Source organism: Entelurus aequoreus, linkage group LG16 (assembly GCF_033978785.1).
Source record: "Entelurus aequoreus isolate RoL-2023_Sb linkage group LG16, RoL_Eaeq_v1.1, whole genome shotgun sequence".
Lineage (NCBI taxonomy): Eukaryota > Metazoa > Chordata > Actinopteri > Syngnathiformes > Syngnathidae > Entelurus > Entelurus aequoreus.
Genome location: NC_084746.1, coordinates 44,753,362 through 44,780,799, shown reverse-complemented (window position 1 = coordinate 44,780,799; position 27,438 = coordinate 44,753,362). Strand labels below are relative to the sequence as shown.

The 27,438-nt window shown below is 39.8% G+C and overlaps 1 long non-coding RNA gene across 1 annotated transcript in view; it reads left to right on the top strand.

The window, feature by feature from the left end:
* LOC133631389 (uncharacterized) overlaps nt 1-27,438 on the top strand; it is a 98,103-nt gene that overhangs the window by 45,205 nt on the left and 25,460 nt on the right. The window contains exon 2 of the long non-coding RNA XR_009821459.1: nt 6,551-6,761. This is a non-coding gene — a long non-coding RNA (uncharacterized LOC133631389). The remainder of the gene's footprint in view (nt 1-6,550; nt 6,762-27,438) is intronic.

Sequence of the window (27,438 nt, the reverse complement as noted above, 5' to 3'; positions counted from 1 at the left end):
GACAAGTGGCAAGCTAACCACTAGCTGACAAGTGGTGTGCTAATTGCTAGCTGACAAGAGCTGTAATTGCTACCTGGCGGCTTGCGCCGCTAATCGCTAGCTGAAAATTGGTGCCTTAATCGCTAACTAAAAGCTGGCAAGCTAATTACTAGCTGACAAGTGGTGCGCTAATTGCCACCTGACAACCGGCAAAAGTATATTTGGTAACACTTTAGTATGGGGAACATATTCACCATTAATTAGTTTCTTATTAACATGCAAATTAGTAACATATTGGCTCTTAATTAGTCATTATTAAGTACTTATTAATGCCTTATTCTGCATGGCCTTATTATACAACCAGTAAGCCATTAACTAAGAGTCTTCCCTCAATAACCTCAGAATTATTGCTTATTAGTAACCCTAACCCTAACCCTATAATGTTCCCCTAGTGTTAATTAAGTCTTTGTTACTTAGAAGATGTTCCCCATACTAAAATGTTACCGTATATTTTTTTAATTTGGTTTTTGTAGGAGGACAAACACGACACAAACCTTCCTAATTGTAAGAAAGCCCACTGTTTAATATGTTTGTGCTTCACTGATGAGAGTATTTGGCGAGCGCCGTTTTCTCCGACTAATTTCAGCGGCCCTTGAACTCACCGTCGTGTGGACTGTGACTCAACAGTTTGTTAACATGTACAACTTTCCCCGCCGCCGCCACGGAAAGACGTGTTTGACGCCACTCCTTCTTTGTCTCGTTTTTGTCCACCAAACGTTTTATGCTGTGCGTGAATGCACAAAGGTGAGCTTTGTTGATGCTATCGACTTGTCGGAGTGCTAATCAGGAATATTTGCAAGATAATCAATGCTAACATGCTCTTTAGGCCAGCTGTATGTACATATTGCATCATTATGCCTCGTTTGTAGGTATATTTGAGTTCATTTAATTTCCCTTACTTACGTCTTTTTTGTATTTAATTTACATTTACATAATCTGTATGTAATATTGGCTGCCATGTTGTTCCAGACCACAGCAAATGTTACCCAGCTTGCAAAGATTGTAATAAATCCATTAGAAGAAGATGGGCCTGTTGTTTTCTTTATCTATACCGGGGGTCGGCAACCCGCGGCTCTAGAGCCGCATGCGGCTCTTTAGCGCCGCCCTAGGGGCTCTCTGGAGATTTTTCAAAAATGTATGAAGAATGGAAAAAGATGAGGGGAAAAAAATCTATTTTTTTGTTTTAGTATGGTTTCTGTAGGAGGACAAACATGACACAAACCTCCCTAATTGTTATAAAGCACACTGTTTATATTAAACATGCTTCACTGATTCGAGTATTTGGCGAGCGCTGTTTTGTCCTACTAATTTTGGCGGTCCTTGAACTCACCGTATAGTTTGTATACATGTATAACTTTCTCCGACTTCCTAGGACGTGTTTTATGCCACTTCTTTTTCTGTCTCATTTTGTCCACCACACTTTTAACGTTGTGCGTGAGTGCACAAAGGTGAGTTTTGTTGATGTTATTGACTTGTGTGGAGCGCTAATCAGACATATTTGGTCACTGCATGACTGCGAGCTAATCGATGCTAACATGCTATTTAGGCTAGCGATATGTACATATTGCATCATTATGCCTCATTTGTAGCTATATTTGAGCTCATTTCAATCAATCAATGTTTATTTATATAGCCCTAAATCACAAGTGTCTCAAAGGGCTGTACAAGCCACAACGACATCCTCGGTACAGAGCCCACATACGGGCAAGGAAAAACTCACCCCAGTGGGACGTCGGTGAATGACTATGAGAAACCTTGGAGAGGACCGCATATGTGGGTAACCCCCCCCCTCTAGGGGAGACCGAAAGCAACGGATGTCGAGTGGGTCTGACATAACATTGTGAAAGTCCAGTCCACAGTGGATCCAACACATCAGCGGGAGTCCAGTCCACAGCGGGGCCAACAGGAAACCATCCCGAGCGGAGACGGGTCAGCAGCGCAGAGATGTCCCCAACCGATGCACAGGCTAGTGGTCCACCCGGGGTCCCGGCTCTGGACAGCCAGCACTTCATCCATGGCCACCGGACCTATGCAACTCCCCCTCGCAAGGGACAGGGGAGAAGAGGAGAGAAGAAAAGAAACGGCAGATCAACTGGTCTAAAAAAGGGGGGGTCTATTTAAAGGCTAGATTATACAAATGAGTTTTAAGATGGGACTTAAATGCTTCTACTGAGGTAGCATCTCTAACTGTTACCGGGAGGGCATTCCAGAGTACTGGAGCCCGAATAGAAAACGCTCTATAGCCCGCAGACTTTTTTTTGGCTCTGGGAATCACTAATAAGCCGGAGTTCTTTGAACGCAGATTTCTTGTCGGGACATATGGTACAATACAATCGGCGAGATAGGCTGGAGCTCAACCGTGTAATATTTTATACGTAAGTAGTAAAACCTTAAAGTCGCATCTTAAGTGCACAGGAAGCCAGTGCAAGTGAGCCAGTATAGGCGTAATATGATCAAACTTTCTTGTTTTTGTCAAAAGCCTTGCAGCCGCATTTTGTACCAACTGTAATCTTTTAATGCTAGACATAGGGAGGCCCGAAAATAATACGTTACAGTAATCGAGACGAGACGTAACGAACGCATGAATAATGATCTCAGCGTCGCTAGTGGACAAGATGGAACGAATTTTAGCGATATTACGGAGATGAAAGAAGGCCGTTTTAGTAACACTCTTAATGTGTGACTCAAACGAGAGAGTTGGGTCGAAGATAATACCCAGATTCTTTACCGAGTCTCCTTGTTTAATTGTTTGGTTGTCAAATGTTAAGGTGGTATTATTAAATAGATGTTGGTGTCTAGCAGGACCGATAATCAGCATTTCCGTTTTCTTAGCGTTGAGTTGCAAAAAGTTAGCGGACATCCATTGTTTAATTTCATTAAGACACGCCTCCAGCTGACTACAGTCCGGCGTGTTGGTCAGCTTTAGGGGCATGTAGAGTTGAGTGTCATCAGCATAACAGTGAAAGCTAACACCGTACTTGCGTATGATGTCACCCAGCGGCAGCATGTAAATACTAAAGAGTGCAGGGCCAAGAACCGAACCCTGGGGAACTCCGCACGTTACCTTGACATAGTCCGAGGTCACATTGTTATGGGAGACGCACTGCATCCTGTCAGTAAGATAAGAGTTAAACCAAGACAAGGCTAAGTCTGACATACCAATACGTGTTTTGATACGCTCTAATAAAATATTATGATCGACGGTATCGAAAGCGGCGCTAAGATCAAGAAGCAGCAACATAGATGACGCATCAGAATCCATCGTTAGCAATAGATCATTAGTCATTTTTGCGAGGGCTGTCTCCGTAGAGTGATTTGCCCTGAAACCGGATTGAAAAGGTTCACAGAGATTGTTAGTCACTAAGTGTTCATTTAGCTGCTGTGCAACAGTTTTTTCGAGAATTTTGGAAATAAACGGAAGGTGGGAGACCGGTCGGTAGTTTACCATGAGGTCAGGATCGAGGTTAGGTCTTTTGAGCAGAGGATGAATAACCGCTTTTTTGAATGCTAGGGGAACAGTGCCGGAGGAAAGTGATAAGTTTATAATATTTAACACTGATGGACCTAATAATACAAACAGTTCCTTGATAAGTTTCCCAGGAAGTGGGTCAAGTAAACATGTTGTTTGTTTTATCCCACTTACACGCTGTAATAATTCCTCTAATGTTATTTCATCAAAAATAGAGAGACTATTTTGGAGGGCAGTGTCCGTCGTATATACAGTCGTATTTGTGTTAATAGAGCCCAGTTGTAGCTGGGATGCGTTGTCTTTAATCTCCTTTCTAATGAGTTCAATTTTCTTATTAAAGAAATTCATAAAATCATCTGCCGAGTGGGTGGAGCTACTGGGAGGAGTCCCTTGTTGGGTTAGCGATGCTACTGTACTAAACAGAAATTTAGGATCGTTTTTGTTGAGGCGGATGAGATTTGAGTAGTATTTAGTTTTAGCTAAGGTAAGCATGCGTTTATAAGTTATTAAACTATCACTCCATGCTTGATGGAAAACCTCAAGTTTAGTCGCGCGCCATTTGCGTTCCAGTTTTCTACATGATAATTTCTGAGCTCTAATTTCTTCTGTAAACCATGGGGTGCGCCTTTTAGGGGCCCTTTTTTGCTTTAGCGGTGCTATACTATCAATAATTTCGCGCAAGGCATCGTCAAAGTTGTTAGTGAGTTTATCAATAGAGCCGACATAATTTGGGAATGGTGCTATTACCGAAGGCAGTAGGTCAGCAAGAGTCATCGTTGTGGCAGCATTAATGTTGCGGCCGCTATAGCAGTTATTATTATTATTAGCTTGTTGACAAAGAGTCAAAACTTCAAATTTTATAAGGTAATGATCGGACATTACTTTAGTATATGGAAGTATCATAACTTTGGAGGTGGTGACACCCCTGACAAGCACTAGATCTATTGTATTACCGTTGCGATGCGTGGGTTCATGTATTATTTGTGTAAGACCACAGCTATCAATTATGGTTTGGAGCGCCACGCACTGAGGGTCCGATGGGGTATTCATATGGATATTAAAGTCCCCCATTATGATTATATTGTCGGCGTGCGTCACTAGATCAGCAACGAACTCTGAGAATTCACTGATAAAGTCCGAATAGGGCCCAGGGGGGCGGTAGATAACAGCCAGGTCGAGAGGTAGCGGTGTGACAGACCTCATAGTAAGCACCTCAAACGATTTATATTTATTATTTAGGTTAGGGGTAAGGTTGAAATTTTCATTGTATATTAGTGCGACACCCCCTCCCCTTTTAAGAGGGCGGGCAACATGCGCATTCGTATAGTTAGGAGGAGATGCCTCATTGAGCGCAAAAAATTCGTCCGGTTTGAGCCAGGTTTCGCTAAGACCAATGACGTTAAGATTGTTGTCTCTAATGACCTCATTAACCAATAACGCCTTGGGAGACAATGATCTTATGTTTAAAAAGCCCATATTATAGGTATTGGGCTGTTTTGACGAGTTTTTGTTAAGATTATCCGTAGTGGCAATATTAACAATGTTGCGTTTATTATGCGTAGTGCACTTTAAATAGTTTCGACCATATCTAGGAATTGATATGACGGGAATTTTCCGATTGTTTGTTTGGTGCTGCAATAGACTGGACATATCATAATTTGCCACCTCAGTAGAATGCATGTCCACCCCTGACACAGACACAACAGAAAAAACATTATGTGAATTGTGTATTATTCTAAGAGAATTGCTATGCGTACATGGATTATCCAGCCTGGCGCTGGCTAGTTCTAGCTTAACTGACTCCTCACCCGGACTAACAGACATTGTAGTTGCCTGTGACCGGGCTTGCTCTAGTGTAGTCAGTCAAGTGAGACTTAAATAGTAGTCTATGTTTCTAGACAGGATGATGGCGCCTTCCTGGTTAGGGTGAAGGCCGTCTCTCATCAGCAAGCCTGGTTTGCCCCAGAAAGAGGGCCAGTTATCAATAAACGTTAGTCCCTTCTGCCTACAGTAGCTAGCCAACCACTTGTTAAGCGAGACTAATCTGCTATATCTCTCATCATTGCCTCTCGCAGGCAGGGGGCCAGAGACAATTACTCGATGCCTGGACATCATTCTGGCGAGATCACAAGTCCTGGCTATGTTTCTCTTTGTAATCTCTGACTGTCTCATTCTAGTGTCATTGGAGCCAACGTGTACAACTATATTCGCATAATTAGTGGTGCGATTAGCCTGTCGTACGTGTTTACTAGGCCTGTTGCGAGTTAGCTCCCTAAGATTAGCTTCAATGTCAGGTGCTCTGGCCCCGGGGATACACTTTATTGTGGCTGGTTTGCTAAGCTTTATGTTTCGGGTGATGGAGTCCCCTATAACTAAGGTGTGGTGCCCGGTAGACTGGGGTGTAGGACTAGCTAAAGAGCTAAATCTATTATGCGTCTCAACCGGTACACCGTAGCTTGTAGGCCGCTTAGGACTGCTACAAGCTGGGCTAGTTAGCTCGCTACAGCTAACGCTAGCAGATGTGTCCGCAACATCTAACGTTACGACATTACTCTGCTCTAACTGGCGGACACGGCCCTCTAGCAGAGCCAACCTCTCCGTGAGTATGGTGCAAGACGCGCAGGAAGCCATTACTCACAGTGTTTTCTGTCACCGAGTGACCACCTTTAAGTCCTCTTAATTAAATCTCATGACACATGTAATATGGCTTTTAATTTTTTGCGGCTACAGACAGATTTGTTTTTGTATTTTTGGTCCAATATGGCTCTTTCAACATTTTGGGTTGCCGACCCCTGATCTATACCTTTGGCCATTCTAAGACAGTCTTTCCCATGAGTTATCGCACCTTCTGAGAAGTTTTACTAATGTTTTCCAATGTTGTAAAAATGTCAAGAACAAATATTACATTTCAACATTTCTGTCAACGAAGATTTGCGTCAGCCTGCGACACATTTTGATAGTAGGCTAATATATCTAATTAGCAGCTTACATCATGTGTTGCCATCATTATAACACGTTTTTACATTTTTTTTGCGCCTCCAGACCGATTACTTGGGAGAGTGGACATGCCAGCAACCTGATGGTTCCTGGTTCAATCCCCACCTTTCTACCAACTTCGTCACATCCGTCGTGTCCTTGAGCAAGACACTTCACCCTTGCTCCTGATGGGTCCTGGTTCGGGCCTTGCATGGCAGCTCCCGCCATCAGTGTGTGAATGTGGAAGTAGTGTCAAACTGCTTTGAGTACCTTGAAGGTAGGAAAGCGCTATACAAGTATAACCCATTTACCATTTACCATTTGTGGTCCAATATGGCTCTTTCAACAGTTTGGGTTGCCGACCCCTCTCTTAACGGCCATCACAGTACAACTTACATAACAGTTGGACAAAAAATAAAATGACAAAGCTGATGCAATGTTATGTTATGAAAAAAAAAATCTTAAAACATCACAATTTTTTGAAAAAGCTACCGCGAAATCATGCCACAACAATGACAAAAAAATAAAAATAAAAAAACCCTGTGAAATCCGGCAGGGACTGACGCTTACAGGCACCACAACTGTTGCCTCTGAGCAGACGGCTGCAGTTTGTCACACTCGTGTCTGCCAAGAGGCGAAAAAGCCCCAAAGTGCTAACAAAGCAACAGATGCACTCGCAATGTGTCGCCTCGACAAATTAACACACACTGCGTGTTTTAGTTACTTTGTCATAGACACTCTACAAGCATCATCTGCATAAAACCAGGGGTGTCCAGTGTTCGGCCAGCAGGTAATTTTTTTAACGGCCCCACAGCACATTTAAAAAAAATACGAATGAAAAAAATACAAAATATTAAAGGCCTACTGAAACCCACTACTACCGACCACACAGTCTGATAGTTTATACACTACCGTTCAAAACAATTTTGTGGAATAGCCTTCATTTCTAAGAACAGGAATAGACTGTCGAGTTTCACATGAAAGTTCTCTTTTTCTGGCCATTTTGAGCGTTTAATTGACCCCACAAATGTGATGCTCCAGAAACTCAATCTGCTCAAAGGAAGGCCAGTTTTGTAGCTTCTGTAACGAGCTAAACTGTTTTCAGATGTGTGAACATGATTGCACAAGGGTTTTCTAATCATCAATTAGCCTTCCGAGCCAATGAGCAAACACATTGTACCATTAGAACACTGGAGTGATAGTTGCTGGAAATGGGCCTCTATACACCTATGTAGATATTGCACCAAAAACCAGACATTTGCAGCTAGAATAGTCATTTACCACATTAGCAATGTATAGAGTGTATTTCTTTAAAATTAAGACTAGTTTAAAGTTATCTTCATTGGAAAGTACAGTGCTTTTCCTTCAAAAATAAGGACATTTCAATGTGACCCCAAACTTTTGAACGGTAGTGTATATCAATGAGGAAATCTTAAAATTGCAACACATGCCAATACGGCCGGGTTAACTTATAAAGTGCAATTTTAAATTTCCCGGGAAATATCCGGCTGAAAACGTCTCGGTATGATGACGTATGCGCGTGACGTCACGGATTGTAGCAGACATTTTGGAACAGCACGGTGGCCAGCTTAAGTCGTCTGTTTTCACCGCAAAATTCCACAGTATTCTGGACATCTGTGTCGGTGAATCTTTTGCAATTTGTTTAATGAACAATGAAGACAGCAAAGAAGAAAGCTGTAGGTGGGACTTGTGTATTAGCGGCTGGCTACAGCAACACAACGCTGTCCGCCGCCGCGCCGCTGTCCTCACCGGTGTCTGGGTTGACTTCCTCCGTCTCCGGGCCGCCGACCGCACCGATGATCGTGGTGAAGTCCTCCGTCGCGCCGTCGATCGCTGGAACGCAGGTGAGCACGGGTGGTGATGAGCAGATGAGGGCTGGCGTAAGTGGAGAGCTAATGTTTTTATCATAGCTCTGTCGAGGTCCCGTAGCTAAATTAGCTTCAATGGCGTCGTTAGCAACAGCATTGCTAGGCTTCGCCAGGCGGGACAGCATTAACCGTGTGGTTACAGGTCCAGGGTTTAGTTCAGTGTCTCCTGATAGTAGAAGTAATAGTAGTATTGTTGATCTTCGGTCTATCCTTCCAGTCAGGGGCTTATTTCTTCTGTTTCTATCCGCAGTTAAGCACGATGCTATCACGTTAGCTCCGAAGCTAAAGTGTTTCGCCGATGTATTGTCGTGGAGATAAAAGTCACTGTGAATGTCCATTTCGTGTTCTCGACTCTCATTTTGAAGTGGATATAGTATCCCAGGTGGTTTAAAATACAAATCCGTGATCCACAATAGAAAAAGGAGAGAGTGTGGAATCCAATGAGCCCTACCTACCTTCACAAATTAGAATCTATGCAAAAGAAAATCATACGGGCCCTATCATGGTCCAAGTTTAATGCCCCCACTCGACATCTATTTCATAAATATAATCTCTTAAGACTGACAGAATTCAATATTCATCAAAATGCTTGTTTAACCTATCAAGTCATTCACAGGCTGAATCCTAGGCTCTGTAGCTTGGTTCCTATCTACCATCCCCAGCATGCCCACAACACTCGTAACTTAGATCTGATATCAGGTAAACATCGTCTACTGGCTTGTACCGATCGAAGTGTTGTATGCAGGGGACCTAAGATTTGGAACCGGCTTAATGAGAGCCTTAAGATACGGTATCCATTCTCCAACTTCAAAAAGAAACTGAAAACTTACCTATTAACCACCTATCTCTAATGCCTCATGTGGGGTTGACTACTGTTGGGTTTTGCATGGTCGAATGAATGTATGTGTGTATGTGTATGCGTGCTTTAGTACTATCATCTTGTGTTTATCCATAGCGTTGTTGTTTTTTTTTAATTTTTTTAATTTTTATTTTTTTGTTGTTGTTGTAGTGCTTGCTACCATTTTTCATCATTCCATATATAAACTGTCCTCTGGACCCCCTGTCAAAAGCTTCTTCTAGCTTATTTGGGGGACCCTTTCACTTACCAATATCTTTAAATGATATTCACTACTATTGCAATTGTTGTATGGTATTGTGAATAAACTTGAAACTTTAAACTTTGTACCTAAGTTACGGTCAGAGCGAAAAAAGATACATCCTGGCGTCCTGCACTGCACTCTAATCCTTCACTCTCACTTTCCTCATCCACAAATCTTTCATCTTTGCTCAAATTAATAGAGTAATCGTCGCTTTCTCTGTCCGAATCTCTCTCGCTGCTGGTGGGAATGATTGTAAACAACGTGCAGATGTGAGGCGCTCCACAACCTGCGACGTCACGCTACTTCCGGTACAGGCAAGGCTTTTTTATCAGTGACCGAAAGTTGCAAACTTTATCGTCGATGTTCTCTACTAAATCCTTTCAGCAAAAATATGGCAATATCGCGAAATGATCAAGTATGACACATAGAATGGACCTGCTATCCCCGTTTAAATAAGAACATTTCATTTCAGTAGGCCTTTAAAAGTGGTATAAAAGAGCAAACAGGGGAAATGTAACAAGAAAATGTTGCAATGTTTACTCTAATAACACAAAGCTGCCATGCAGGCTGTTTCTTTTTTCAAAAAATAATAATGAATCAAAACCAATGTCATTATGAATTATTGACCTATTCCAGGCTCCAATTACGTCACATTAACTATTCCATTTAGAGATATTTTTTGGGAAAATGTTGCATATTTTCTGTTTGCCATATAAAAAACTGAGCTGCTTTTTTTTAAAGAAGGGCCTAAAACGAACAAACAAAAAAAACCATAAACAACATTAAAACTTCTAATTGACGGGTACATCTGAAGATGATCTTGAGATTATTGTGTTAAAAGTAAACAGTAAAAAGGAGTGTAGATTCATGACAGACTGCTCAGCACAATTGCCAGTGAAATAAATGATGCCATTTAAACAGCACTGGAGAACTGCAGTGACTAATTATGCCAAATTATGCACTTCACAGCCAAGCTTTGAAAATTCCTGTTTCCGCATGGCACCGTGAACGCCTCGCTACGCACGCGCAGTAATACGCTTGCCAATTGGAATGATGGCGTCCAGCTCTGCAGGCACTCCTTCTGGAGCTCACACACACAGTTGGCAAATGTTTAAAATGAACATGCACGTTTTTTAAAGTTGGAAATTAAGCACATGTTAATGTTAGCATGGACAGCCAAGTAAGATGCTATTACTCACTTGAAAAAGTTGGAAGGTGTCGTTTGTGAATTTGGATTTTGATTGCACCGGTGAGTTGAATTTTCCCAGGGTAGGCAGAGGCAGGCCCGGCCCTAACCAATCTGGCGCCCTAGGCAAGATTTTAGGTGGCGCCCCCCCCCCACATCGGCAGTGAAGTGTATATACTCACAAGAAACCGAATAGCTTTGTCTTTGACCTTTTTTTTTACTTAAAGAAAGCAAATTAACAATCAGAATAGTTAACAAGATTAAAAAAAATATGGATAAATAAATGAATACAAAAAAGAAAAAATGAATATATGAAATACAATGTTTTTTACATACATAAACACAAAATAAAACGTGTCAACGAGACTTGTTGACACGTTTTATTGCAAGTTGCATACAATAAATTAAAAATACGATATAAATAAGGCACTGCACAAAACAAGATATCAAACCAGTATGACTTTAACAACTATATTACAAAAAAAGGGGATCTACAGAGTTCTCTATTTGTGCTTTTTAATATTGCATTAACTAGAATGACTTACAAATTACTGTACACCAGGGAGTACTGTAATTACCTAACGTTACATTATTATTTTCCATAACAATTTAGCCCCCTCCACAATATTAACCCGACGTTAAAACAGAACTAGCTATTTATTGATTAGCAATTGCCGAATCATGTAGCATTAGCTTAATGCTAAAAAGCCAGGTTACTATCACATTCTGTAACAGACAAATCATTTCATGTAGGCTAATGTTACCTACCTGCTACCTCTGTCTTTTTCTCGTTTCTCCTCCTCTTCTTTTCTCTTTTTTCTTCCTTGGGCACCTGACAGTTTTGGCCGTTTTGACATCTTGTGTTGATTTTTTTTATGTGGTGACGTCCAAAAAGAGTCATGATACGGGAAGGGAGGGGGCGCACCGTGCGGGGGGTGGGGGTTGGGGGTTGGGGGGGGGGGGGGTTGGGGGGGGGGGCGTAATGTTGTAACAAATAATATTTATATTAAATAGGCTTTACTTTGCATTTTAATTAACGTGGGATTATTTGATGTATTTAGAAATAATAGTACCAACTTTTTTTTTTTTTTTTTTTTTTCCTCCAACATTTGTGGCACTGGCGTGGCGCCCCCTGATGGACGGCGCCCTTAGCATTTGCCTATACGGCCTATGCCACGGGCCGGCCCTGGGCAGAGGGGTGCATGAACCAATAAGGAAAGATGGGAACTGTGCATTTAATGTGTGCTCGCTCAAGAAAGCGCGCCTGCTCTTTGGCGCTCATGGTGCTATACGCAGGAGTCGTAATCTAAAACTTGGCTGTAGAAATGCATAATCTGGCATAATTAGTCTCTGCAGTTCTGCAATTTGTCCTCAGTGCTGTTTAAAACTGCCTTCACGTCTCATTGCCATCATTTCTTTCACGGACACTTGCACGGCGTAGTTCATATAAAGTGTTTGTTTGAACTGAATTAGCGCCTAAGTTTTCTGAAGGCAACTTGATGGGGGACTTGCTCTAGTCTGTCATGAGTCCTTGCCCCTCTCAGTTGATGGCAGTCATCCATGCTAAAAAAAAAAAAAAAAAAAAACAGCCAAAAGTGTGAATCTGGAACAAATAGTTGAATCTGAAAAGGAAAGAAACCAAATACAATTTGAAAAACATAACAGAAGTTCAATTATCAATATATATGAAAGTGAAAAATAAAAATAAAAAATCAACTAAAAAAATATATAAGTGTGAATCAAAATTAGAGATGTCCGATATTGGCTTTTTTGTCGATATTCCGATATTGTCCAACTCTTAGTTACCGATTCCGATATCAACTGATACCGATATATACAATCGTGGAATTAACACATTATTATGCATAATTATGTTGTGAAGCCCCGCTGGATGCATTAAACAATGTAACAAGGTTTTCCAAAATAAATCAACTCAAGTTATGGAAAAAAATGCCAACATGGCACTGCCATATTTATTATTGAAGTCACAAAGTGCATTATTTTTTTTAACATGCCTCAAAACAGCAGCTTGGAATTTGGGACATGCTCTCCCTGAGAGAGCATGAGGAGGTTGAGGTGGGTGGGGTTGGGGGGGGGGGGGTGTTTGGGGTAGGGAGTAGCGAGGGGTGTATATTGTAGCGTCCCGGAAGAGTTAGTGCTGCAAGGGTTTCTGGGTATTTGTTCTGTTGTGTTTATGTTGTGTTACGGTGCGGATGTTCTCCCGAAATGTCTTTGTCATTCTTGTTTGGTGTGGGTTCACAGTGTGGCGCATATTTGTAACAGTGTTAAAGTTGTTTATACGGCCACCATACGTGTGACCTGTATGGCTGTTGACCAAGTATGCCTTGCCTTCACTTGTGTGTGTGTGAAAAGTCGTAGATATTATGTGACTGGGCCGGCACGCAAAGGCAGTGCCTTTAAGGTTTATTGGCGCTCTGTACTTCTTCCTATGTCCGTGTACACAGCGGCGTTTTAAAAAGTCATACATTTTACTTTTTGAAACCGATACCGATAATTTCCGATATTACATATTGAAGCATTTATCGGCCGATAATATCAGCAGCCCGATATTATCGGACATCGCTAATCAAAATTATATTGAACTTTTTTAAAATTTTGAATACACCAAATGTCAAACTTCAACATCCAAACTTGAACTCTCTGTCATGATCCTTCACCCGGATCATGTTTTGTTTAAGTTTAGTATTTACTTAGTTGTTGATTTAGTTCTGTGTCTGCACCCGGGTTTGTTTTCATTGTTACCATGGGCGCTGATTATTGTCACCTGCCTCTAATTAGTGGTCGGGGCGCTCACCTGCTCCCGGTCACTAATCAGAGAGCTACACTATATTGCCAAAAGTATTTGGCCACCCATCCAAATCAGGTGTCCTAATCACTTGGCCCGGCCACAGGTGTATAAAATCAAGCACTTAGGCATGGAGACTGTTTCTACAAACATTTGTGAAAGAATGGGCCGCTCTCAGTGATTTCCAGCCTGGATCGGTCATAGGATGCCACCTGTGCAACAAGCCTGCACCAGGCCATTATTTGGTTACAATGGTTACTGTCCAGTATTTTTTTTTCGTACAAAAAATTTTAAATGTAAAAGCTATTGTAAACATACTAACAAAAAAACAAGAGATCAACATGAGATAGGCAATCAAAAGACAAGAGATCCACAAGGCCTCCACATGGCAGTAGTGCAACAATTGTCAATACTAAAAATAAATAACCTTTTTAAATAAAGCAGCCTATTGGGAAAAATATAATTATGGTACCAAGTACTCAAGTATGAAACCCACCATCAAAACAGAACAATAGTACTGTCACTTAAATAAAATAAAGGCTACAGTACTCCAAGCTTTAAAGGCCTACTGAAAGCCACTACTACCGACCACGCAGTCTGATAGTTTATATATCAATGATGAAATCTTAACATTGCAACACATGCCAATACGGCCGGGTTAACTTATAAAGTGCGATTTTAAATTTCCCGCCACACTTCCGGTTGAAAAAGCCTTCGAAGGAGGACGTATGCGCGTGACGTAGCCCGAGGAACAGAGGTATGCCTTCTCCATTGAATACAATACTAAAAAGCTCTGTTTTCATTTCATAATTCCACAGTATTCTGGACATCTGTGTTGGTGAATCTTTTGCAATTTGTTTAACGAACAATGGAGGCTGCAAAGAAGAACGTTGTAGGTGGCTGTAGCAACACAAGGACCACTTACTCGGATAGCAGACGCCTAGTCGATGCTAGCAGACGCCTAGCCGATACTAGCAGACCCACCGCACGGATGATCTGGTGAAGTCCTTCGTCGCGCCGTCAATCGCTGGAACGCAGGTGAGCACGGGTGTTGCTGAGCAAAGCAGATGAGGACTGGCTGGCGTAGGTGGAGCGCTAATGTTTTTATCATAGCTCTGTGAGCTCCGGTCGCTAAGTTAGCCTTAGCGTCGTTAGCAACAGCAATGTTAAGCTTTGCCAGGCTGAGATCTATTAACCGTGTAGTTACATGTACATGGTTTAATAGTATTGTCCATATTCTGTCTATCCTTCCAGTCAGGGATTTATTTATTTTGTTTCTATCTGCATTTGAGACAGATGCTATCACGTTAGCTCATTCTAAATATGCTAAAGAGCTTCGTCGATGTATTGTCGTGGAGATAAAAGGCACTGTAATGTCCATTTCGCGTTCTCGACTCTCATTTTCAAGAGGATATAGTATCCGAGGTGGTTTAAAATACAAATCCGTGATCCACAATAGAGAAAGGAGAGAGTGTGGAATCCAATGAGCCAGCTTGTACCTAAGTTACTGTCAGAGCGAAAAAAAATATGTATTTCACTGCATTCTAGTCCGTCACTCCAACGTTTCTCGTCCACGAATCTTTCATCCTTGCTCAAATTAATGGGGTAATCGTCACTTTCTCGGTCCGAATAGCTCTAGCTGCGTTGAAAACAATAGGAACATATGAGGGAGTGAACAACTGACTACGTCACGCTACTTCCGGTAGGGGCAAGGTTTTTTTTTATCAGAGACCAAAAGTTGCGAACTTTATCGACGTTGTTCTCTACTAAATCCTTTCAGCAAAAATATGGCAATATCGCAAAATGATCAAGTATGACACATAGAATGGATCTGCAATCCCCGTTTAAATAAAAAAAAATCATTTCAGTAGGCCTTTAAATAAAGCAGCATACAGGAAAAATAAAATTATGGTACCAAGTAAGAATAAAAAATATTGATGTAATCATTGTAATATCGACTAGATACGCTCTTGTATCATTACAGTGGATGTCAGGTGTAGATCCACCCATGGCATTTGTTTACATTGTGACGCCGGTGAGCTATAGTATCCTCCTGCGGTGTGTAGTGAAGCATGTTTAGCTATTCCTCGTCCTGCAGGGATGATGCTTGTAAGAAACTTACTTTATTTGTCGCCATGGAGACGAGGATTAGTGATTTAGAAGTAGCTAAAACACTGCCAATTGCGGATGGACATTAGCCGCTAACAAGCCAGCCATGTTTTAAAGCACCTCTTCCTGAGGGCGTTTCAGTGATATAATTTCCCCTTTATCGTTAGTTTTTAAGCCAAAATGCGTCCGTTCTCCCTTTTCTGTCTACACACTGTGTCTGCTCGTAAGTACTCGGTGATTGTGCGCTGCCGCACATGCTCCTCTGCTCGTAAAAGTATAGTATCGAGTAGAGATGTCCGATAATATCGGACTGCAGATATTATCGGCCGATAAATGCTTTAAATAATGTAATATCGGAAATGATCGGTATGTGTTTCAAAAAGTAAAATGTATGAGTTTTTAAAACGCCGCTGTATGGAGTGGTACACGGACGTAGGGAGAAGTACAGAGCGCCAATAAACCTTAAAGGCACTGCCTTTGCGTGCCGGCCCAATCACATAATATCTACGGCTTTTCACACACACAAGTGAATGCAATGCATACTTGGTCAACAGCCATACAGGTCACACTGAGGGTGGTCGTATAAACAACTTTAACACTGTTACAAATATGCGCCACACTGTGAACCCACACCAAACCAGAATGACAAGCACATTTCGGGAGAACATCCGCACCGTAACACAACATAAACACAACAGAACAAATACGCAGAACCCCTTGCGGCACTAACTCTTCCAGGACGCTACAATATACACCCCAACCCCGACCCCCCCAACCTCAACCTCCTCATGCTCTCTCGGGGAGAGCATGTCCCAAATTCCAAACTGCTGCTTTGAGGCATGTTAAAAATGCACTTTGTGACTTCAATAATAAATATGGCAGTGCCATGTTGGCATTTTTTTTTCCATAACTTGAGTTGATTTATTTTGGAAAACCTTGTTACATTGTTTAATGCATCCAGCGGGGCATCACAACAAAATTAGGCTTAATAATGTGTTAATTCCACGACTGTATATATCGGTATCGGTTGATATCGGAATCGGTAATTACAATATCAGAATATCGGATATCGGCAAAAAAGCCATTATCGGACATCTCTAGTATCAAGTATAGTACCATTTTTGATTCATTATTACCACAATACTATACTCGTACCGGTATACCGTACAACCCTTTACTGTATAGGTGTTTAAATAGGGTTTAATATTTCAATATCTTAACCTTTCTCAATGGAAATACAGTACTAATTTTAAACCTAGGCCACACGCACCTTTGTCCAGATCCTCACCAAAATGCAATGGCTTCTTCCTTGGCTCATGCATCGCCTATCACTTTTGCTGCAATCATGTGTTACGTGCCTACTCTTCACCGCCATTAAAGCTACAAGTGGACCTCCTCAATAATGGCTCAATCAACATACAGTAACGGATACTGTAATTATCATCATGTCATCGCTCAGCGTCACTTGTGAGTCCGTGGAGCGGCACTAAAAGTGTAAAACCTTCAAGTATTCCATGGGAAAAGCTGCTGAGTGCGAGATGATGCAAGTCAGGAACCAGCCGGGGCTCGACGACGGCCTGCGGCTGCCGGAACGAGTCGAAACTCATCTTCGCGCGCAGACCGTAAAGGACCGTCATTGTCCCGACTAACACCACCGGGGACATTCCTCCCGCCGGCTGCGTGCGGTAATGAAGCGGGATCATTTCTTGGCACCTTCCAGCTGCTGCGTGGATTTCACTCACATTGCAACATGCACGACCGGTCCTGCTGGCAAGGACGTGACGCTATAAACAACCCGGCTTCAAGTTACCTTGGCATGTACTGGAGTGGCTGCGGTAATGGCGGGCCTTTACCACCGCACGCACGCACACACCACGCAATTGAATTATTAATTGCAGCCTAATGAGGTGTCAAAACTGACAAAACAGGTTAATAACAGCAGCACAGATAATTGGACACATTTGTCCCATCGTGGCCCTCGGTTCCATCTTGTCTACACTCCGTTCTACGCAAGGCAGAGCTTTTTGGAATTCAACGAGAATGTCGCAAACTAACAGACACAACTAATCTAAAGGACGATGTTTCTTTTTAGCTAGAACACTACAGCTGTCAATAGGTAATGGACTCGTATTGAAGGATAGACTCAAATTTCCTTTACTTTGAGCATCCTGAAGTCATGTCACAATGAATAATTTACAGCCCCGTGATTGGACGAAATTAGGGATGGGAAGCTTTCACGTTCGAAACGATACGGTATCGATTACCGATACCTGGGAATCGATACCCGTACTTTAGAGCAGTGGTCCCCAACCAAAAAAAACAAAACATTTTGTATCCCTGCAGACTGTATTGATCTATATTGATATATAATGTATATATTGTGTTTTTTATGTTGATTTCATTAAAAAAAAAAAAAATTTTTTTTTTTTTTTTTTTTTAAATTTCTTGTGCGGCCCGGTACCGGTCCGCGGACCGATTGGTACCGGGCCGCACAAGAAATTAATTTTTTTTTTTTTTTTTTTATAAATTAAATTTTTTTTTTTTTTTTAAATTTCTTAAAGAAATTAAAGAAATTAAATTTTTTTTTTTTTTTATAAATTAAATTTTTTTTTTTTTTTTTTTTAATTTCTTGTGCGGCCCGGTACCAATCGGTCCGCGGACCGGTACCGGGCCGCACAAGAAATTTAAAATAAAATTTTTTTTTTTTATTTTTTAAATTTTTTTTGTAATTTTTAAAAAAAATGAAATTAAAGAAATAAATTTTTTTTTTTTTTTTTTAGAAATTAAATTTTTTTTTTTTTTTTTTTAATTTCTTATGCGGACTGATTGGTACCGGGCCGCACAAGAAATTAAAAAAAAAAAAAAAAAAATGTAATTTATAAAAAAAAAAAAAAAAATTTAATTTCTTTAATTTCTTTAAGAAATTTAAAAAAAAAAAAAAAATTTAATTTATAAAAAAAAAAAAATAAAAATAATTTCTTGTGCGGCCCGGTACCAATCGGTCCGCGGAGAAATTTAAAAATTTAAAAATTTAAAAAAAAAATTTTTTTTTTTTTTTTTTTTAATGAAATCAACATAAAAAACACAATATATACATTACAGTATATATCAATATAGATCAATACAGTCTGCAGGGATACAAAATGTTTTTTTGTTTTTTTTAATACCCCCCCCCCCCCCACCCCCACCGGTCCGTGGGACAAATTTTTAAGCGTTGACCGGTCCGCAGCTACAAAAAGGTTGGGGACCACTGCTTTAGAGTACCAACTTTCGTTGCTTTTGTGTGTGTTCATTAGGGTTGTACGGTTATACCGGTATTAGTATAGTACCGCGATACTAATTACCGTATTTTTTGGACTACAAGTCGCTCTGGAGCAAGGGTGCTCATTACGTCGATCGCGAGCTACCGGTCGATCGCGGAGGGTGTGTCAGTCGTTCGCCAGCCAGGCATTGAAAAAATAGTCCTAAAAAAGAGCGATTATAAATCTTCACTATGACGTCACTTTCGTCACATGATTGACATTCACGGCACCCGAGGGTCTTCTGAGAGGACGCTGGCTGCTGCCAGCTCATTATTAAGAAAAAATTACCGACAGGAAGGCGAGAAACACTTTTTATTTCAACAGACTCTGGCGCCGTACCTGTCGTCAAAACTCCAAAGGCCGACTGCACAGTTCCTGCCTTCACAATAAAAGCTCTGCTTCATCCTGCCTGCGCTAGGAGTCTCAGAAAGCTGGCGTGCACAAGCTAGCAAGCTATGGAGTTTGCCGCCAATGTATTTCTTGTAAAGTGTATGCAAAGGAGTATGGAAGCTGGACAAATAAGATGCCAAAAACCAACCACTTTCATGTGGTATAGGACAGAAAGGAGGACTTTTTTTCTCCTCCATTTGAACATGCGGACGTTATCAGCACTTCTGTCTGATTCCAATCAATGCAAGTCATCAGAATCAGGTAATACACCAATTTATATTCTTGTCTTCATGAAAGAAAGGAATCTATATGTGTTAAACATGCATGTATTATCATTGAACACCTTTATCTTGTTAACAATATTTACTATATGTGTTAAACATGCTTGTATTATCTTTAAACACCTTTAACTTGTTAACAATATTAACTATGTGTTAAACATGCTTGCATTATCTTTAAACACCTTTAACATGTTAACAATATTAACTATATGTATTAAACATTCTTGTATTACCATTAAACACCTATAATGTATTAACAATATTAACAATATGTGTTAAACATGCTTGTATTATCATTAAACACCTTTAACTTGTTAACAAAAACATATATTTCATAAATAAGTAAATATAAATTATATATATGAATGAGGTAGATCCCCACGACTTGATCAATTGAAAAGTAGCTCGCCCGCAGAAAAAGTGTGAGCACCCCTGCTCTGGAGTATTAGTCGCACCTGCCGAAAATGCATAATAAAGAAGGAAAAAAACATATATGAGTCGCACTGGAGTATAAGTCACATTTTTTGGGGAAATTGATTTGATAAAACCCAACACCAAGAATAGACATTTGAAAGGCAATTTAAAATAAATAAAGAATAGTGAACAACAGGCTGAATAAATGTACGTTATATGACGCATAAATAACCAACTGAGAACGTGCCTGGTATGTTAACGTAACATATTATGGTAAGAGTCATTCAAATAACTATAACATATAGAACATGCTATACGTTTACCAAACAATCTGTCACTCCTAATCGCTAAATCCCATGAAGTCTTATACGTCTAGTCTCTTACGTGAATGAGCTAAATAATATTATTTGATATTTTACGGTAATGTGTTAATAATTTCACCCATAAGTCGCTCCTGAGTATAAGTCGCACCCTATGAAACTATGAAAAAAACTGCAAATTATAGTCCGAAAAATACGGTAATCATATTCGCTACTATACCGCCTCTGAAAAGAGGACACATCCTGTAACGACTTGGTATTGGATTGATACCCAAATTTATGGTATCATCCAAAACTAATGTAAAGTGTCAAACAACAGAAGAATAAGTGATTATTACATTTTAACAGAAGTGTAGATAGAACATGTTAAAAGAGAAAGTGAGAAGATATTAACTGTAAATGAACAAGTAGTTTAATAATTCATTTTCTACCACTCGTCCTTAATAATTTTGACAAAATAATAGAATGGAAAATGACACAATATGTTACTGCATATGTCAGCAGCTAAATTAGGAGCCTTTGTTTGCTTACTTACTACTGCTTACTACTTACCTACTACTTTTTTAAATCTTTCTTTTACCATTTGTATTACTAAATTATTGTGTATGCACCTTAGGGCAGTGGTCCCCAACCTTTTTGTAGCTGGGGACCGGTCAACTCTTGAAAATTTGTCCCACGGACCGGGGGACAAATAAAAAAATAAAAATAAAAATAAAACATTTTTTTTAATTTTTTTTTTTCATAAAGAAATACAATCATGTGTGCTTACGGACTGTATCCCTGCAGACTGTATTGATCTATATTGATATATAATGTATATATTGTGTTTTTTATGTTGATTTAATTAAAATATATATATATTTTTTTAATTTCTTGCGCAATCGGTGGTTGGGGACCACTGCCTTAGGGGATCTGCTCCAATTTCGTTGTTCTTAGAACCTTCCATCCATCCATTTTCCACCGCTTATCCCCTTCGGGGTCGCGGGGGGCGCTGGAGCCTCTCTCAGCTACAATCGGGCGGAAGGCGGGGTACACCCTGGACAAGTCGCCACCTCATCGCAGGGCCAACACAGATAGACAGACAACATTCACACTCACATTCACACACTAGGGCCAATTTAGTGTTGCCAATCAACCTATCCCCAGGTGCATGTCTTTGGAGGTGGGCCTGTTCTCTGTAATAATGACAATAAAACTCTATTCTTTTCTATTCTACTAAAAGACAAGTTGTCTTGTATGTTCACTATTTTATTTAAGGAAAAACTTGCAATAAGAAACATATGTTTAATGTATCCCAATACTTTTTTGTTAAAATAAAGCCAATAATGCAATTTTTACCGAAAATACGGAAAAGTATCGAAATAATTTTGGTACCTGTACCAAAGTATTGGTATTGGGACAACACTAGTTTTGATTATACTGTAAATGATTATACTGTAAATCTTGTTCAAATTTCCTTTACTATGAACACCCTCAAGTCATGTCACGAGGAATAATTTTATGGCCACGTAATTGGACAAAATTAGGGATGGGTAGCTTTCACTACCGATTCCCGATACCTGGGAATCGATACCCATACGTTACAGTACCAATTTTTGTTACTTTTGTGTGTGTTCATTAGGGTTGTACGGTATACCGGCATTAGTATAGTACCGCGATACTAATGAATCATATTTGCTACTATACCGCCTCTGATAAGAGGACACATCCTGTAACGACTTGGTATCGGATTGATACACAAATTTAGGGTATCATCCAAAATTAATGTAAAGTGTCAAACAACAGAAGAATAAGTGACTATTACATTTTAACAGAAGTGTAGATAGAACATGTTAAAAGAGAAAGTGAGCAGATATTAACAATAAATGAATAAGTACATTAATAATAAATGTTCTACCAATTGTCCTTAATAGTGTTGACAAAATAATAGAATGGAAAATGACACAATATGTTACTGCATATGTCAGCAGCTAAATTAGGAGCCTTTGTTTGTTTACTTACTACTAAAAGACAAGTTGTCTAGTATGTTCACTATTTTATTTAAGGACAAACTTGCAATAAGAAACATATGTTTAATGTATCTCAATACTTTTTTGTTAAAATAAAGCCAATAATGCAAATTTTACCGAAAATACCGAAAAGTATCGAAATAATTTTGGTACCGGTACATTTTGAAAATTGGAGCGTTAATGTATCTTTCGGTACTTTTGAGTGCATTCTTCTTGCTTTGTTGGCATGGAAAACTGTAACTCGAAGCAGTCCGCTCTGAGGGCTCGATTGCTTATTTAGGTGGGGGACGGGGGGGGGGGTAGGGGGTAGCGGGGGGTGTATATTGTAGCGTCCCGGAAAAGTTAGTGCTGCAAGGGGTTCTGGGTATTTGTTCTGTTGTGTTTATGTTGTGTTACGGTGCGGATGTTCTCCCGAAATGTGTTTGTCATTCTTGTTTGGTGTGGGTTCACAGTGTGGCGCATATTTGTAACAGTGTTAAAGTTGTTTATACGGACACCCTCAGTGTGACCTGTATGGCTGTTGACCAAGTATGCCTTGCATTCACTCGTATGTGTGAAAAGCCGTAGATATTATGTGATTGAGCCGGCACGCAAAGGCAGTGCCTTTAAGGTTTATTGGCGCTCTGTACTTCCCACTACGTTCGTGTACCACTCCGTACAGCGGCGTTTATAGATACTGATCATTTCCGATTTTTCCATTTTAAAGCATTTATCGGCCGATAATATCGGCAGCCCGATATTATCGGACATCTCTAGTCGGTACCTATAAAAGTACTGAATTTAGGAACCATCCCTACACAACAGCTAGTAAAAGTTTGTCGTACATGTAAAAAAAAAAAAAAGATATGTTCAATTACTAAGACGAAAGTAGCACTTTGCTGTGTTTTGCATGCCGTTTCTCATAAGCAGCAGCCAACCGTCGCTAACTCCCGAAGACCACGTTTCGCCACCGGTGACGTTAATTGGTTTTAAATTGCGGGCTCTTTGCAAAAAGGCCCATCGCGGTGAGACGTAAGCGTGCTCTTCACATTACTCAAATTCTGAGCCGGGCGCTGACGCCATCAATCTCAGACCTGCTAGCGACAAGCTAAACAGGAACATATTACAGTTGCCACCCGTGCCCACGCTGCCACATAGAATCTAAGACCCCCCCCCCCCCGACGTGTTTATTGAATTATATTTCTTCTGGGCTACGTTCAAATTTGCCGCTGTCACCGCCATCGATCGATAAGCTGGCGCTTGGTGAGGCTAACAAGCGCCCGGGTCCGCAGCGGCCGGCACTCCCGCCTGTCACGCCTCGCTATTTACTACGTGCTTTGTTTTAACATCCATTCAGGATGAGTGGAAATCAATTTTTCATTTGGACTTAATTGTCTGTGTGCGCTGGCAGCTCAAAGCTCGGCGGCCCGGGGCCTCGGTGCCCCTCGGCGGACCCTCACGCGGCTGTATTTTATAGCTAATTACACATGTCTGCGGCCCTCAGCGACCACCACGACGCTTTGGGGAATTGTTCTCGCCGCTGCCAGCGCTCTGGTGCTGATGAAGTCATGTGACTGAACGCTACGGGAAACCAGACACAGTGACCCAGAAGACAGGCGCTCATATTTCGCTTGTCCTAGTGCTGCCATCTTGGCATCAAAAGAAAATATTATTATTACCAGGAATCTGTCTTGTCCTATTCATCCTCATCAAACCCACATTTACATTGTTTCAATTTTCACTTCATCTAATAGACATTCCTACTTTGGAATATTTTTTTTCGGTCCCTTGATTTTTTTTATTCATTCATATTTATTATTTTTTATTTTTTGTCCTGTCCAGCTTCTCAGGCAAATCAAATAGTTGATGTAGATGCCCATATCGGCTGTACATATTTACTTTACAAAAGAGAAGTGTGGGATACTTCTCTTGTTGCCTTATTTGTATTTTGACATTAGTAAATGTATTTATATTATCATTTGGTGCAGCTGGGCCGGAGCAGGAGGGGTTAGAAAGAGAAGAAAAGGAAGACAGAGGGGGAAATTGTGGGGACACGAGGGGGATAAGACAGGGAGATAAAAACAACAACAGCAAACACAACAATAACAACAACAACAACAACAATAGAACAACATCAGCAAATAGGATATGTACAAATATGATAGTAAACGTGATAGCAAAGAAGCAGTTAGTGAAATAAATAATATTAATACAGAAATGACAATGAGCATTATTACACTACAAATGGAGCAATACAAATACCAATAAAATAGCGCTATTGATAATGAATAATAATAATTTACCACTATTATCAACAATGCAATTGTTCAATTGCAATAATACATATATGTAATGATAACTAGAGATACAAAAGAATGCAGATGGGAAGAAAGAGAAGCCAGCTATATTAACCTTGTAGATTGTTATAGTAACAATAGGTTAAGTTTGTCAGTGTGACAAGTGCTACCCAGTTTCCCCTAGGGCAACAATGTTAATATATGTTTGATGAAACGTGATTATGTGCATGAGTGTATGTATGTATATGTACTTGTATATGTACAGTATGTGTTCTTGATTTTTGACCACTGATCAGTTAGTTAGTTAGTTAGTTGGACCCCGACTTAAACAAGTTGAAAAACGTATTCGGGTGTTACCATTTAGTGGTCAATTGTACGGAATAGGTACTGTACTGTGCAATCTACTAATAAAAGTTTCAATCAAAGTTGGCAAAGGGAGCTGTACATCCAAAGAAAGGCATTTGTTAAGGAAAAAGATGAAGAAGAGCAAGGAAAAGAAGAGGAAGAAAAATAAAAAGTGGAGGAGAAAGAAGAACCAAAAGAACTAGAACATAGGTAAAGGAAGAGAAAGAATAGAAAGAAATGAAAAAAGGAAGTTAAGAAGCAGAAGAAGAAAAAATAATAAAAATAAAAAGAAGAACAAAAGCAGCAAGAAAAAAATAACAAAAATAATAAGTAGAGCAATAATAAGAAGAAGAATAACAAGAAAATGAACAATAAAGAACAAAAGGAAGAAGAACAATATTAAAGTACAAAAAGGAGAGCAAAGAACAAAAAGAAGAAGAAGATCAAAAAACAAAAAGTGGAGAAAAAAAACAAAACAAGAAAAAGAAGTAGACGAAAATAAAAAAAGAGTTTAAAGAACGAGAAAAAGAAGATGAAAAAGTAATAAAAAAAGAAGAAGAACAAAAAAGAAGAACAAGAAGTAGAAGAAAAGCCAAAAGATCAAAAAACACAAAAAAAAGAAAATGAAAATGAGGAAAAGAAGATGAACAAGAACAAAGAACAAAGAAGAAGAAGAAAAACAACAACATCAAGAAAAAAGAAGAAGAAAAACAAGAACTATAAGTAAAAGAAGATCATAGAAGAATAGGTTTAACGAACCAGAAGAAGAAGAAGCAAAGCACTGGTGAGAAGCACTGATATATACAAGTAATTAAAGAATACAAATACTAATCTACCATTTGAAAGTGATGTTTAGTAAATGTTAACTTGAAATAAATGTATTACAGTATTCAGTACACCAATGATACTTTTACTGTAGAACGAAGTTCATTCATTCATTTCATTCATTTATTTCAGGCAATGACACAGAAAAAGTACAATCTGAATTAATATCATGCAAAAAGTAATGTAATGTAAGTAATGATGCTCTAATGTTGCCTGAAAGGGAGATAGATACGAAGATAAGTTATAACCTGTAAGAAGATCATTTATTTAATCCCACCCCGAGTTCTCCATTCAGTGATTAATACATAGAGCTTCACTGGTATTTTGTTCACAAATTACAATACAAATGGTATATCATGGTGGCATTACCACAGCTAACAATAATTATTACACCGTAACAATGACAAGTAGCAATGTAAGAAGAATGAGCAATACCAACAATGGTAATAGACAACATATCAACGATGGAGTTATTAACAGTAAATGAACAAGTAGATTAATCATTAATTTTCTACCACTTGTCCTTAATTTGACAAAATAATAGGATGGAAAATGACACAATATGTTACTGCATATGTCAGCAGACTAATTAGGCGCCTTTTTTTGTTTACTTACTACTAAAAGACAAGTTGTCTTGTATGTTCACTATTTTATTTAAGGACAAACTTGCAATAAAAAACATATGTTTAATGTACCCTAAGATTTTTTTGTAAAAATAAAGCCAATAATGCCATTTTTTGTGGTCCCCTTTATTTAGAAAAGTACTGAAACGTACCGAAAAATACAGAATTTTTTTTTAATACCGGTACCAAAATATCGGTATCGTTACAACACTAGTGCAAACTTTATATTTTTTATACATAAATGCCAGCCTTTACATCCTGCTGCATGAACCAGGAAGTAGTGTGCAAGCAAACTATAATGACCACGATAACCATGAAGGGGTTACTTGTGCTGCGATTGGTAAACGCTAAAAAAAAAAATAAAGCCTGGTGTTGCCGAGCTGAGGGTGCAAAAACATTCCCGCTCACAGTGAGGTGACACAAGGTGATCTGGAGTGTTACTGGAAACAATCGCTGCATGACATCAGCACTTCCTGCTAAGCCTAAAGAGGGTAGAGGGGTGTTGTCAAGAGAACCTGGATGACAATGTTTCCTGGATGCTGAATGACTGATAGCAACATGACTCAGTCCATGCTGTAAAACACTCTGCCAGTCCTTCTCCGACACCAACGTGATGTTTACCTTCTCCGCTATCGAGCGTCATCGCTATTTAGCCATCAACCCATTAATATTTATTTATTTATAATCTAGTCGAGGTTTCTGTGGTTTATCCGTTATACGGTGCTCAATACGTTAGGTCAGGAAAAAACACAAGAGACTATATCAGTAGAAGCATTTAAAGGCCTACTGAAAGCCACTACTACCGACCACGCAGTCTGATAGTTTATATATCAATGATGAAATCTTAACATTGCAACACATGCCAATGCGGCCGGGTTAACTTATAAAGTGCAATTTTAAATTTTCCGCTAAACTTCCGGTTGAAAACGTCTATGTATGAGGACGTATGCGCGTGACGTCAATCGTTGAAACCGAAGTATTCGGACCCCAGTGAATCCTATACAAAAAGCTCTGTTTTCATCTCAAAATTCCACAGTATTCTGGACATCTGTGTTGGTGAATCTTTTGCAATTTGTTTA